The sequence below is a fragment of the Enoplosus armatus genome, chromosome 2, assembly GCF_043641665.1.
Source record: "Enoplosus armatus isolate fEnoArm2 chromosome 2, fEnoArm2.hap1, whole genome shotgun sequence".
NCBI lineage: Eukaryota > Metazoa > Chordata > Actinopteri > Centrarchiformes > Enoplosidae > Enoplosus > Enoplosus armatus.
Genome location: NC_092181.1, coordinates 9,078,557 through 9,088,556, shown reverse-complemented (window position 1 = coordinate 9,088,556; position 10,000 = coordinate 9,078,557). Strand labels below are relative to the sequence as shown.

The window sequence follows — 10,000 nt, the reverse complement described above, 5'->3', positions numbered from 1 at the left end:
GGCCTGGTCAGTACTTGGATGGGAGACCGCCTGGGAATACCAGGTGCTAAAAGCTTTTCCACTTCACTTTTTAGAGACAGCCAGGGTGCTGCTCCAGCAGTGAAACACCCAGCTTTAAAGAGCCACTGCCACTGTCACATACACACTATGTAGAGCCACTGCCACTGCCACTGTCACATACACACTATATAGAGCCACTGTCACATACACACTATGTAGAGCCACTGCCACTGCCACTGCCACATACACACTATAAGGAGCGTGTATGCGAAGGGGCCAGAGGCTTACGGCCATACCACTCTGAACACGCCTGATCTCGTCTGATCTCGGAAGCTAAGCAGGGTCAGGCCTGGTTAGTACTTCGATGGGAGACCACCTGGGAATACAAGGTGCTGTAAGCTTTTCCACTTCACTTTTTAGAGACAGCCAGGGCGCTGCTCCAGCAGTGAAACACCCAACTTTAAAGTGCCACTGCCACTGTCACATACACTCTATGTAAAGCCACTGCCAATGCCACTGCCACATACACACTATATAGAGACAATGCCACTGCCACATACACACTATAAGGAGCGTTTATGCAAAGTGACCACAAGCTTACATGCTTACGGCCATACCACTCTGAACACGCCCGATCTCGTCTGATCTCGGAAGCTAAGCAGGGTCGGGCCCTTTTTAGAGACAGCCAGGGTGCTGCTCCAGCAGTGAAACACCCAACTTTAAAGTGCCACTGCCACTGTCACATACACACTATGTAGAGCCACTGTCACATACACACTATGTAGAGCCACTACCACTGCCACATAAACATTATAAGGAGCGTGTATGCGAAGGCCCCAAAACTTACAGCCATACCACTCTGAGGACGCCCGATCTCGTCTGATCTCGGAAGGTAAGCAGGGTCGGGCCTGGTTAGTACTTGGATGGGAGAATGCCTGGGAATACCAGGTGCTGTAAGCTTTTCCACTTCACTTTTTAGAGACAGCCAGGGTGCTGCTCCAGCAGTGAAACACCCAGCTTTAAAGAGCCACTGCCACTGTCACATACACACTATGTAGAGCCACTGCCACTGTCACATACACACTATATAGAGCCACTGTCACATACACACTATGTAGAGCCACTGCCACTGCCACTGCCACATACACACTATAAGGAGCGTGTATGCGAAGGGGCCAGCGGCTTACGGCCATACCACTCTGAACACGCCCAATCTCGTCTGATCTCGGAAGCTAAGCAGGGTCGGGCCTGGTTAGTACTTCGATGGGAGACCGCCTGGGAATACAAGGTGCTGTAAGCTTTTCCACTTCACTTTTTAGAGACAGCCAGGGCGCTGCTCCAGCAGTGAAACACCCAACTTTAAAGTGCCACTGCCACTGTCACATACACACTATGTAGATCCACTGCCACTGCCACTGCCACATACACACTATGTAGAGCAACTGCCACTGCCACTGCCACATACACACTATGTAGAGACAAAGCCACTGCCACATACACACTATGTAGAGCAACTGCCACTGCCACTGCCACATACACACTATGTAGAGACAAAGCCACTGCCACATACACACTATAAGGAGCGTGTATGGGAAGGGCCCAGAGGCTTACGGCCATACCACTCTGAACACGCCCGATCTCGTCTGATCTCGGAAGCTAAGCTGGGTCCGGCCTGGTTAGTACTTGGATGGGAGACCGCCTGGGAATACCAGGTGCTGTAAGCTTTTCCACTTCCCTTTTTAGACACAGCCAGGTTGATGCTCCAGCAGTGAAACACACAGCTTTAAAGAGCCACTGCCACTGTCACTTACACACTATATAGAGCCACTGTCACATACACACTATTTAGAGCCACTGCCACTGCCACATACACACTATAAGGAGCGTGTATGCGAGGGGCCCAGAGGCTTACGGCCATACCACTCTGAACACGACATATCTCGTCTGATCTCGGTAGCTAAGCAGGGTCGGGCCTGGTTAGTACATGGATGGGAGACCTCCTGGGAATACCATGTGCTGTAAGCTTTTCCACTTCAGTTTTTAGAGACAGCCAGGGCGCTGCTCCAGCAGTGAAACACCCAACATTAAAGTGCCACTGCCACTTTCAGATACACACTATGTAGAAACACTGCCACTGCCACTGCCACATACACACTATGTAGAGCCACTGCCACTGCCACATACACACTATGTAGAGACAATGCCACTGACACATACACACTATAAGGAGCGTTTATGCAAAGCACCCACAGGCTTACGGCCATACCACTCTGAACACGACCGATCTCGTCTGATCTCGGAAACTAAGCAGGGTCGGGCCTGGTTAGTACTTGGATGGGAGACCGCCTGGGAATACCAGGTGATGTAAGCTTGTCCACTTCACTTTTTAGAGACAGCCAGGGCGCTGCTCCAGCAGTGAAACACCCTGCTTTAAAGAGCCACTGCCACTGTCACATACACACTGTGTAGAGACAATGCCACTGCCACATACACACTATAAAGAGCGTGTATGCAAAGGGCCCACAGGCTTACGGCCATACCACTCTGAAAACACGCAGGATCTCGTCTGATCTCGGAAGCTAAGCAGGGTCGGGCCTGGTTAGTACTTGGATGGGAGACCGCCTGGGAATACCAGGTGCTGTAAGCATTTCCACTTCACTTTTTAGAACCAGCCAGGGCGCTGCTCCAGCAGTGAAACACCCAACTTTAAAGTGCCACTGCCACTGTCACATACACACTATGTAGAGCCACTGCCACTGCCACTGCCACATACACACTATATAGAGACAATGCCACTGCCACATACACACTATAAGGAGCGTGTATGCGAAGTGGCCAGAGGCTTACGGCCATACCACTCTGAACACGCCCGATCTCGTCTGATCTCGGAAGCTAAGCATGGTCGGGCCTGGTTAGTACTTGGATGGGAGACCGCCTGGGAATACCAGGTGCTGTAAGCTTTTCCACTTCACTTTTTAGAGACAGCCAGGGCGCTGCTCCAGCAGTGAAACACCCAACTTCAAAGTGCCACTGCCACTGTCACATACACACTATGTAGAGCCACTGCCACATACACACTATAAGGAGCGTGTATGCGAAGACCCCAAAACTTACGGCCATACCACTCTGAGGACACCCGATCTCGTCTGATCTCGGAAGGTAAGCAGGGTCGGGCCTGGTTAGTACTTGGATGGGAGAATGCCTGGGAATACCAGGTGCTGTAAGCTTTTCCACTTCCCTTTTTAGAGACAGCCAGGGTGCTGCTCCAGCAGTGAAACACCCAGTTGAACTCATTGAACGATCCACGCCTTGAGCAGAGTGCCAGAGATACGGAGAACCAGGGCCACGAAGCTGCGTCGGACGCGCCTGTCAAGCTGTAGTCCGCGGGGAGGTGCTGAAGCGTAGGCCCACGAGTTGGGCTGGTGGGCAAGGTTGCTGGAGCTTTCTGCAGGCTGAACTGCGTGGGGTTGAGGAGGGCACAGTGTGTTGATGAAGTACGGGTATCAGTGCTCATAGACACTGCCAAGAGCTGCCGATGCGGTCACATGCACACTATGAAAAGCCGCTGACTCTGTGACGTACACACTATAAAGAGCCACAGCCACTGTCACATACACACTATGTAGAGCCACTGCCACTGCCACTGCCACATACACACTATGTAGAGCCACTGCAACTGCCACATACACACTATAAGGAGTGTGTATGGGAAGGGCCCACAGGCTTACGGCCATACCATTCTGAACACCCCCGATCTCGTCTGATCTCGGAAGCTAAGCAGGATCAAGCCTGGTTACTACTTTGATGGGAGACCGCCTGGGAATACCAGGTGCTGTAAGCTTTTCCACTTCCCTTTTTAGAGACAGCCAGGGTGCAGCTCCAGCAGTGAAACACCTAGCTGAACTCATTGAACGCTCCACGCCTTGAGCAGAGTGCCACAGATACGGAGCACCAGGGCCACGAAGCTGCGTCGGACGCGCCTTTCAAGCTGTAGTCCGCGGGGAGGTGCTTAAGCGTGGGCCCACGAGTTGTGCTGGTGGGCAAGGTTGCTGGAGCTTTCTGCAGGCTGAACTGATTGGGATTGTCACATACACACTATGTAGAGACAATGCCACTGCCACATACACACTATAAGGAGCGTGTATGCGAAGGGCCCACATACTTACGGCCATACCACTCTGAACATGCCCGATCTCGTCTGATCTCGGAAGCTAAGCAGGGTAGGGCCTGGTTAGTACTTAGATGGGAGACCACCTGGGAATACCAGGTGCTGTAAGCTTTTCCACTTCCGTTTTGAGAGACTGCCAGGGTGCTGCTCCAGCAGTGAAACACACAGCTTTAAACAGCCACTGCCACTGTCACATACACACTATGTAGAGCCACTGCCACTGCCACATACACACTATAATGAGCGTGTATGCGAATGGCCCACATACTTACGGCCATACCACTCTGAACACGCCTGATCTCGTCTGATCTCGGAGGCTAAGCAGGGTCGGGCCTGGTTAGTACTTGGATGGTAGAACGCCTGGGAATACCAGGTGCTGTAAGCTTTTCCACTTCCCTTTTTAGAGACAGCCAGGGTGCTGCTCCAGCAGTGAAACACCTAGCTTTAAAGAGCCACTGCCACTGTCACATACACACTATGTAGAGACACTGCCACTGCCACATACACAGTATACGGAGCGTGTATGCGAATGGCCCAGAGGCTTATGGCCATACCACTCTGAACACTCCCAATCTCGTCTGATCTCGGAAGGTAAGCAGGGTCGGGCCTGGTTAGTACTTGGATGGTAGAACGCCTAGGAATACCAGGTGCTGTAAGCTTTTCCACTTCCCTTTTTAGAGACAGCCAGGGTGCTGCTCCAGCAGTGAAACACCCAACTTTAAAGTGCCACTGTCACATACACACTATGTAGAGACAATGCCACTGCCACATACACACTATAAGGAGCGTGTATGCAAAGGGCCCACAGGCTTACGGCCATACCACTCTGAACACGCCCGATCTCGTCTGATCTCGGAAGCTAAGCTGGTTCGGGCCTGGTTAGTACTTGGATGGGAGACCGCCTGGGAATACCAGGTCCTGGAAGCTTTTCCTCTTCCGTTTTGAGAGACTGCCAGGGTGCTGCTCCAGCAGTGAAACACACAGCTTTAAACAGCCACTGCCACTGTCACATACACACTATGTAGAGCCACTGCCACATACACACTATAAGGAGCGTGTATGCGAAGACCCCAAAACTAACAGCCATACCACTCTGAGGACACCCGATCTCTTCTGATCTCGGAAGGTAAGCAGGGTCGGGCCTGGTTAGTACTTGGATGGGAGAATGCCTGGGAATACCAGGTGCTGTAAGCTTTTCCACTTCCCTTTTTAGAGACAGCCAGGGTGCTGCTCCAGCAGTGAAACACCCAACTTTAAAGTCCCACTGCCACTGTCACATACACCCTATGTAGAGACAATGCCACTACCACATACACACTATAAGGAGCGTGTATGCAAAGGGCCCACAGGCTTACGGCCATACCACTCTGAACACGCCCGATCTCGTCCGATCTCGGAAGCTAAGCAGGGTCGGGTCCTTTTTAGAGACAGCCAGGGTGCTGCTCCAGCAGTGAAACACCCAACTTTAAAGTGCCACTGCCACTGTCACATACACACTATGTAGAACCACTGCCACTGTCACATACACACTATGTAGAGCCACTGTCACATACACACTATGTAGAGCCACTGCCACTGTCACATACACACTATATAGAGCCACTGCCACATACACACTATAAGGAGCGTGTATGCGAAGGGGCCAGAGGCTTACGGACATACCACTCTGAAAACGCCCGATCTCGTCTGTTCTCGGAAGCTAAGCAGGGTCGGGCCTGGTTAGTACTTGGATGGGAGACCGCCTGGGAATACCAGGTGCTGTAAGCTTTTCCACTTCACTTTTTAGAGACAGCCAGGGCGCTGCTCCAGCAGTGAAACACCCAACTTTAAAGTGCCACTGCCACTGTCACATACACACTATGTAGAGCCACTGCCACTGCCACTGCCACATACACACTATGTAGAGCCACTGCCACTGTCACATACACACTATGTAGAGCCACTGCCACTGCCACATACACACTATAAGGAGCGTGTATGCGAAGGGCCCACAGACTTACGGCCATACCACTCTGAACACGCCCGATCTCGTCTGATCTCGGAGGCTAAGCAGGGTCGGGCCTGGTTAGTACTTGGATGGGACACCGCCTGGGAATACCAGGTGCTGTAAGCTTTTCCACTTCACTTTTTAGAGACAGCCAGGGCGCTGCTCCAGGAGTGAAACACCCAACTTTAAAGTGCCACTGCCACTGTCACATACACACTATGTAGAGACAATGCCACTGCCACTGCCACATACACACTATGTAGAGCCACTGCCACTGCCACATACACACTTTGTAGAGACAATGCCACTGCCACATACACACTATAAGGAGCGTATATGCGAAGGGCCCAGAGGCTTACGGCCATACCACTCTGAACACGCCCGATCTCGTCTGATCTCGGAGGCTAAGCAGGGTCGGGCCTGGTTAGTACTTGGATGGTAGACCGCCTGGGAATACCAGGTGCTGTAAGCTTTTCCACTTCCCTTTTGAGAGACTGCCAGGGTGCTGCTCCAGCAGTGAAACACACAGCTTTAAACAGCCACTGCCACTGTCACATACACACTATGTAAAGCCACTGCCACTGCCACTGCCACATACACACTATAAGGAGCGTGTATGCAAAGGGCCCTCAGGCTTACGGCCATACCACTCTGAACACGCCCGATCTGGTCTGATCTCAGAAGCTAAGCAGGATCGGGCCTGGTTAGTACTTGGATGGGAGACCGCCTGGGAATACCAGGTGCTGTAAGCTTTTCCACTTCCCTTTTTAGAGACAGGCATGGTGCTGCTCCAGCAGTGAAACACCCAACTTTAAAGTGCCACTGCCACTGCCACATACACACTATGTAGAGCCACTGCCACTGCCACATACACACTTTGTAGAGACACTGCCACTGCCACATACACACTATAAGTAGCGTGTATGCAAAGTGCCCACAGGCTTACGGCCATACCACTCTGAACACGCCCGATCTCGTCTGATCTCCGAAGCTAAGCAGGGTCGGGCCTGGTTAGTACTTGGATGGGAGACCGCCTGGGAATACCAGGTGCTGTAAGCTTTTCCACTGCACTTTTTAGAGACAGCCATGGCGCTGCTCCAGCAGTGAAACACCCAACTTTAAAGTGCCACTGCCACTGTCACATACACACTATTTAAAGCCACTGCTACTGCCACTGCCACATACACACTATAAGGAGGGTGTATGCGAAGGGCCCAGAGGCTTACGGCCATACCACTCTGAACACGCCCGATCTCGTCTGATCTCGGAAGCTAAGCAGGGTCGGGCCTGGTTAGTACTTGGATGGGAGACCGCCTGGGAATACCAGGTGCTGTAAGCTTTTCCACTTCACTTTTTAGAGACAGCCAGGGTGCTACTCCAGCAGTGAAACACCCAACTTTAAAGTGCCACTGCCACTGTCACATACACACTATGTAGAGCCACTGTCACATACACACTTTGTAGAGACAATGCCACTGCCACATACACACTATAAGGAGCGTGTATGCAAAGTGTCCACAGGCTTACGGCCATACCACTCTGAACACGCCCGATCTCGTCTGATCTCGGAAGCTAAGCAGGGTCAGGCCTGGTTAGTACTTGGATGGGAGACCGCATGGGAATACCAGGTGCTGTAAGCTTTTCCACTTCACTTATTAGAGACAGCCAGTGCGCTGCTCCAGCAGTGAAACACCCAACTTTAAAGTGCCACTGTCACATACACACTATGTAGAGACAATGCCACTGACACATACACACTATAAGGAGCGTGTATGCAAAGGGCCCACAGGCTTACAGGGTTAAGGCCATACCACTCTGAACACGCCCGATCTCGTCTGATCTCGGAAGCTAAGGAGGGTCAGGCCTGGTTAGCACTTTGATGGGAGACCGCCTGGGAATACCAGGTGCTGTAAGCTTTTCCACTTCCCTTTTTAGACACAGCCAGGTTGATGCTCCAGCAGTGAAACACACAGCTTTAAACAGCCACAGCCACAGCCACTGCCACTGCCACTGTCACATACACACTATGTAGAGCCACTGCCACATACACACTATAAGGAGCGGGTATGCGAAGGGCCCACTGGCTCACAGCCATACCACTCTGAACACGCCTGATCTCATCTGATCTCGGAAGCTAAGCAGGGTCGGGCCTGGTTAGTACTTGGATGGGAGACCGCCTGGGAATACCAGGTGCTGTAAGCTTTTCCACTTCCCTTTTTAGAGATAGCCAGGGTGCTGCTCCAGCAGTGAAACACCCAACTTTAAAGTGCCACTGCCACTGTCACATACACACTATGTAGAGACAATGCCACTGCCACTGCCACTGCCACTGTCACATACACACTATGTAGAGCCACTGCCACATACACACTATGTAGAGACAATGCCACTGCCACATACACACTATAAGGAGCGTGTATGCAAAGGTCCCACAGGCTTTACGGCCATACCACTCTGAACACCCCCGATCTCGTCTGATCTCGGAAGCTAAGCAGGATCAAGCCTGGTTAGTACTTTGATGGGATTCCGCCTGGGAATACCAGGTGCTGTAAGCTTTTCCACTTCCCTTTTCAGAGACAGCCAGGGTGCTGCTCCAGCAGTGAAACACCTAGCTGAACACATTGAACGCTCCACGCCTTGAGCAGAGTGCCACAGATACGGAGCACCAGGGCCACGAAGCTGCGTTGGACGCGACTGTCAAGCTGTAGTCGGCGGGGAGGTGCTTAAGCGTGGTCCCACGAGTTGGGCTGGTGGGCAATTTTGCTGGAGCTTTCTGCAGGCTGAACTGATTGGGATTGTCACATACACACTATGTAGAGATAATGCCACTGCCACAAACACACTATAAGGAGCGTGTCTGCAAAGGGCCCACAGGCTTACGGCCATACCACTCTGAACACGCCCGATCTCGTCTGATCTCGGAAGCTAAGCAGGGTCGGGCCTGGTTAGTACTTCGATGGGAGACCGCCTGGGAATACCAGGTGCTGCAAGCTTTTCCACTTCACTTTTTAGAGACAGCCATGGCACTGCTCCAGCAGTGAAACACCCAACTTTAAAGTGCCACTGCCACTGTCACATACACACTATGTAAATCCACTGCCACTGCCACTGCCACATACACACTATAAGGAGCGTATCTGCAAAGGGCCCACAGGCTTACGGCCATACCACTCTGAACACGCCCGATCTCGTCTGATCTCGGAAGCTAAGCAGGGTCGGGCCTGGTTAGTACTTGTATGGGAGACCGCCTGGGAATACCAGGTGCTGCAAGCTTTTCCACTTCACTTTTTAGAGACAGCCATGGCACTGCTCCAGCAGTGAAACACCCAACTTTAAAGTGCCACTGCCACTGCCACATACACACTATGTAGAGCCACTGCCACATACACACTATAAGGAGTGTGGATGCGAGTGGCCCAGAGGCTTACGGCCATACTACTCTGAACACGACATATCTCGTCTGATCTCGGTAGCTAAGCAGGGTCGGGTCTGGTTAGTTCATGGATGGGAGACCTCCTGGGAATGCCATGTGCTGTAAGCTTTTCCACTTCAGTTTTTAGAGACAGCCAGGGCGCTGCTCCAGCAGTGAAAAACCCAACTTTAAAGTGCCACTGCCACTTTCACATACACACTATGTCGAGACACTGCCACTGCCACATACACACTATGTAGAGACAATGCCACTGACACATACACACTATAAGGAGCGTGTATGCAAAGAGCCCACAGGCTTACGGCCATACCACTCTGAACACGCCCGATCTCGTCTGATCTCGGAAGCTAAGCAGGGTCGGGCCTGGTTAGTACTTGGATGGGAGACCGCGTGGGACTTTCAGGTGCTGTAA

At 52.0% G+C, this 10,000-nt stretch overlaps 22 non-coding genes and 8 pseudogenes across 22 annotated transcripts in view; all 30 read left to right on the top strand.

The window, feature by feature from the left end:
- LOC139306146 (5S ribosomal RNA) overlaps window positions 1–55 on the top strand; it is a 119-nt gene extending 64 nt beyond the window's left edge. The window contains exon 1 of the ribosomal RNA XR_011599406.1: window positions 1–55. This exon is cut by the window's left edge and continues 64 nt beyond it. This is a non-coding gene — a ribosomal RNA (5S ribosomal RNA).
- Window positions 56–282: 227 nt separating this feature from the next.
- LOC139305536 (5S ribosomal RNA) lies at window positions 283–401 on the top strand. Its single transcript, XR_011599291.1, has one exon. It is a non-coding gene; the product is annotated as a 5S ribosomal RNA (ribosomal RNA).
- A 440-nt stretch (window positions 402–841) lies between these two features.
- On the top strand, window positions 842–960 carry LOC139307326 (5S ribosomal RNA). The gene has a single exon (XR_011599641.1). It is a non-coding gene; the product is annotated as a 5S ribosomal RNA (ribosomal RNA).
- Window positions 961–1,181: 221 nt separating this feature from the next.
- LOC139305005 (5S ribosomal RNA) lies at window positions 1,182–1,300 on the top strand. Its single transcript, XR_011599206.1, has one exon. It is a non-coding gene; the product is annotated as a 5S ribosomal RNA (ribosomal RNA).
- Window positions 1,301–1,605: 305 nt separating this feature from the next.
- LOC139303941 (5S ribosomal RNA) lies at window positions 1,606–1,724 on the top strand. The gene has a single exon (XR_011599020.1). It is a non-coding gene; the product is annotated as a 5S ribosomal RNA (ribosomal RNA).
- Window positions 1,725–1,906: 182 nt separating this feature from the next.
- On the top strand, window positions 1,907–2,025 carry LOC139307769 (5S ribosomal RNA; annotated as a pseudogene).
- Window positions 2,026–2,252: 227 nt separating this feature from the next.
- LOC139305424 (5S ribosomal RNA) lies at window positions 2,253–2,371 on the top strand. Its single transcript, XR_011599273.1, has one exon. It is a non-coding gene; the product is annotated as a 5S ribosomal RNA (ribosomal RNA).
- Window positions 2,372–2,526: 155 nt separating this feature from the next.
- Window positions 2,527–2,647, top strand: LOC139304831 (5S ribosomal RNA). The gene has a single exon (XR_011599174.1). It is a non-coding gene; the product is annotated as a 5S ribosomal RNA (ribosomal RNA).
- Window positions 2,648–2,841: 194 nt separating this feature from the next.
- On the top strand, window positions 2,842–2,960 carry LOC139281793 (5S ribosomal RNA). Its single transcript, XR_011596924.1, has one exon. It is a non-coding gene; the product is annotated as a 5S ribosomal RNA (ribosomal RNA).
- A 148-nt stretch (window positions 2,961–3,108) lies between these two features.
- Window positions 3,109–3,227, top strand: LOC139306567 (5S ribosomal RNA). The gene has a single exon (XR_011599489.1). It is a non-coding gene; the product is annotated as a 5S ribosomal RNA (ribosomal RNA).
- A 495-nt stretch (window positions 3,228–3,722) lies between these two features.
- On the top strand, window positions 3,723–3,841 carry LOC139306827 (5S ribosomal RNA). Its single transcript, XR_011599535.1, has one exon. It is a non-coding gene; the product is annotated as a 5S ribosomal RNA (ribosomal RNA).
- Window positions 3,842–4,160: 319 nt separating this feature from the next.
- Window positions 4,161–4,279, top strand: LOC139281965 (5S ribosomal RNA). The gene has a single exon (XR_011597086.1). It is a non-coding gene; the product is annotated as a 5S ribosomal RNA (ribosomal RNA).
- A 155-nt stretch (window positions 4,280–4,434) lies between these two features.
- Window positions 4,435–4,553, top strand: LOC139307384 (5S ribosomal RNA; annotated as a pseudogene).
- Window positions 4,554–4,708: 155 nt separating this feature from the next.
- Window positions 4,709–4,827, top strand: LOC139307584 (5S ribosomal RNA; annotated as a pseudogene).
- Window positions 4,828–4,976: 149 nt separating this feature from the next.
- Window positions 4,977–5,095, top strand: LOC139307381 (5S ribosomal RNA; annotated as a pseudogene).
- Window positions 5,096–5,243: 148 nt separating this feature from the next.
- Window positions 5,244–5,362, top strand: LOC139307548 (5S ribosomal RNA; annotated as a pseudogene).
- A 454-nt stretch (window positions 5,363–5,816) lies between these two features.
- On the top strand, window positions 5,817–5,935 carry LOC139282113 (5S ribosomal RNA). The gene has a single exon (XR_011597229.1). It is a non-coding gene; the product is annotated as a 5S ribosomal RNA (ribosomal RNA).
- Window positions 5,936–6,162: 227 nt separating this feature from the next.
- On the top strand, window positions 6,163–6,281 carry LOC139303868 (5S ribosomal RNA). The gene has a single exon (XR_011598995.1). It is a non-coding gene; the product is annotated as a 5S ribosomal RNA (ribosomal RNA).
- Window positions 6,282–6,508: 227 nt separating this feature from the next.
- Window positions 6,509–6,627, top strand: LOC139282080 (5S ribosomal RNA). The gene has a single exon (XR_011597196.1). It is a non-coding gene; the product is annotated as a 5S ribosomal RNA (ribosomal RNA).
- A 161-nt stretch (window positions 6,628–6,788) lies between these two features.
- Window positions 6,789–6,907, top strand: LOC139305460 (5S ribosomal RNA). The gene has a single exon (XR_011599281.1). It is a non-coding gene; the product is annotated as a 5S ribosomal RNA (ribosomal RNA).
- Window positions 6,908–7,095: 188 nt separating this feature from the next.
- LOC139282010 (5S ribosomal RNA) lies at window positions 7,096–7,214 on the top strand. The gene has a single exon (XR_011597129.1). It is a non-coding gene; the product is annotated as a 5S ribosomal RNA (ribosomal RNA).
- A 161-nt stretch (window positions 7,215–7,375) lies between these two features.
- LOC139282013 (5S ribosomal RNA) lies at window positions 7,376–7,494 on the top strand. The gene has a single exon (XR_011597132.1). It is a non-coding gene; the product is annotated as a 5S ribosomal RNA (ribosomal RNA).
- Window positions 7,495–7,676: 182 nt separating this feature from the next.
- LOC139281977 (5S ribosomal RNA) lies at window positions 7,677–7,795 on the top strand. The gene has a single exon (XR_011597098.1). It is a non-coding gene; the product is annotated as a 5S ribosomal RNA (ribosomal RNA).
- A 157-nt stretch (window positions 7,796–7,952) lies between these two features.
- LOC139307799 (5S ribosomal RNA) lies at window positions 7,953–8,071 on the top strand (annotated as a pseudogene).
- A 167-nt stretch (window positions 8,072–8,238) lies between these two features.
- Window positions 8,239–8,357, top strand: LOC139282004 (5S ribosomal RNA). Its single transcript, XR_011597123.1, has one exon. It is a non-coding gene; the product is annotated as a 5S ribosomal RNA (ribosomal RNA).
- A 234-nt stretch (window positions 8,358–8,591) lies between these two features.
- On the top strand, window positions 8,592–8,710 carry LOC139307777 (5S ribosomal RNA; annotated as a pseudogene).
- A 319-nt stretch (window positions 8,711–9,029) lies between these two features.
- LOC139281968 (5S ribosomal RNA) lies at window positions 9,030–9,148 on the top strand. The gene has a single exon (XR_011597089.1). It is a non-coding gene; the product is annotated as a 5S ribosomal RNA (ribosomal RNA).
- Window positions 9,149–9,309: 161 nt separating this feature from the next.
- LOC139282075 (5S ribosomal RNA) lies at window positions 9,310–9,428 on the top strand. Its single transcript, XR_011597191.1, has one exon. It is a non-coding gene; the product is annotated as a 5S ribosomal RNA (ribosomal RNA).
- A 149-nt stretch (window positions 9,429–9,577) lies between these two features.
- On the top strand, window positions 9,578–9,696 carry LOC139281757 (5S ribosomal RNA; annotated as a pseudogene).
- A 188-nt stretch (window positions 9,697–9,884) lies between these two features.
- Window positions 9,885–10,000, top strand: part of LOC139303744 (5S ribosomal RNA) — a 119-nt gene continuing 3 nt past the window's right edge. The window contains exon 1 of the ribosomal RNA XR_011598971.1: window positions 9,885–10,000. This exon is cut by the window's right edge and continues 3 nt beyond it. This is a non-coding gene — a ribosomal RNA (5S ribosomal RNA).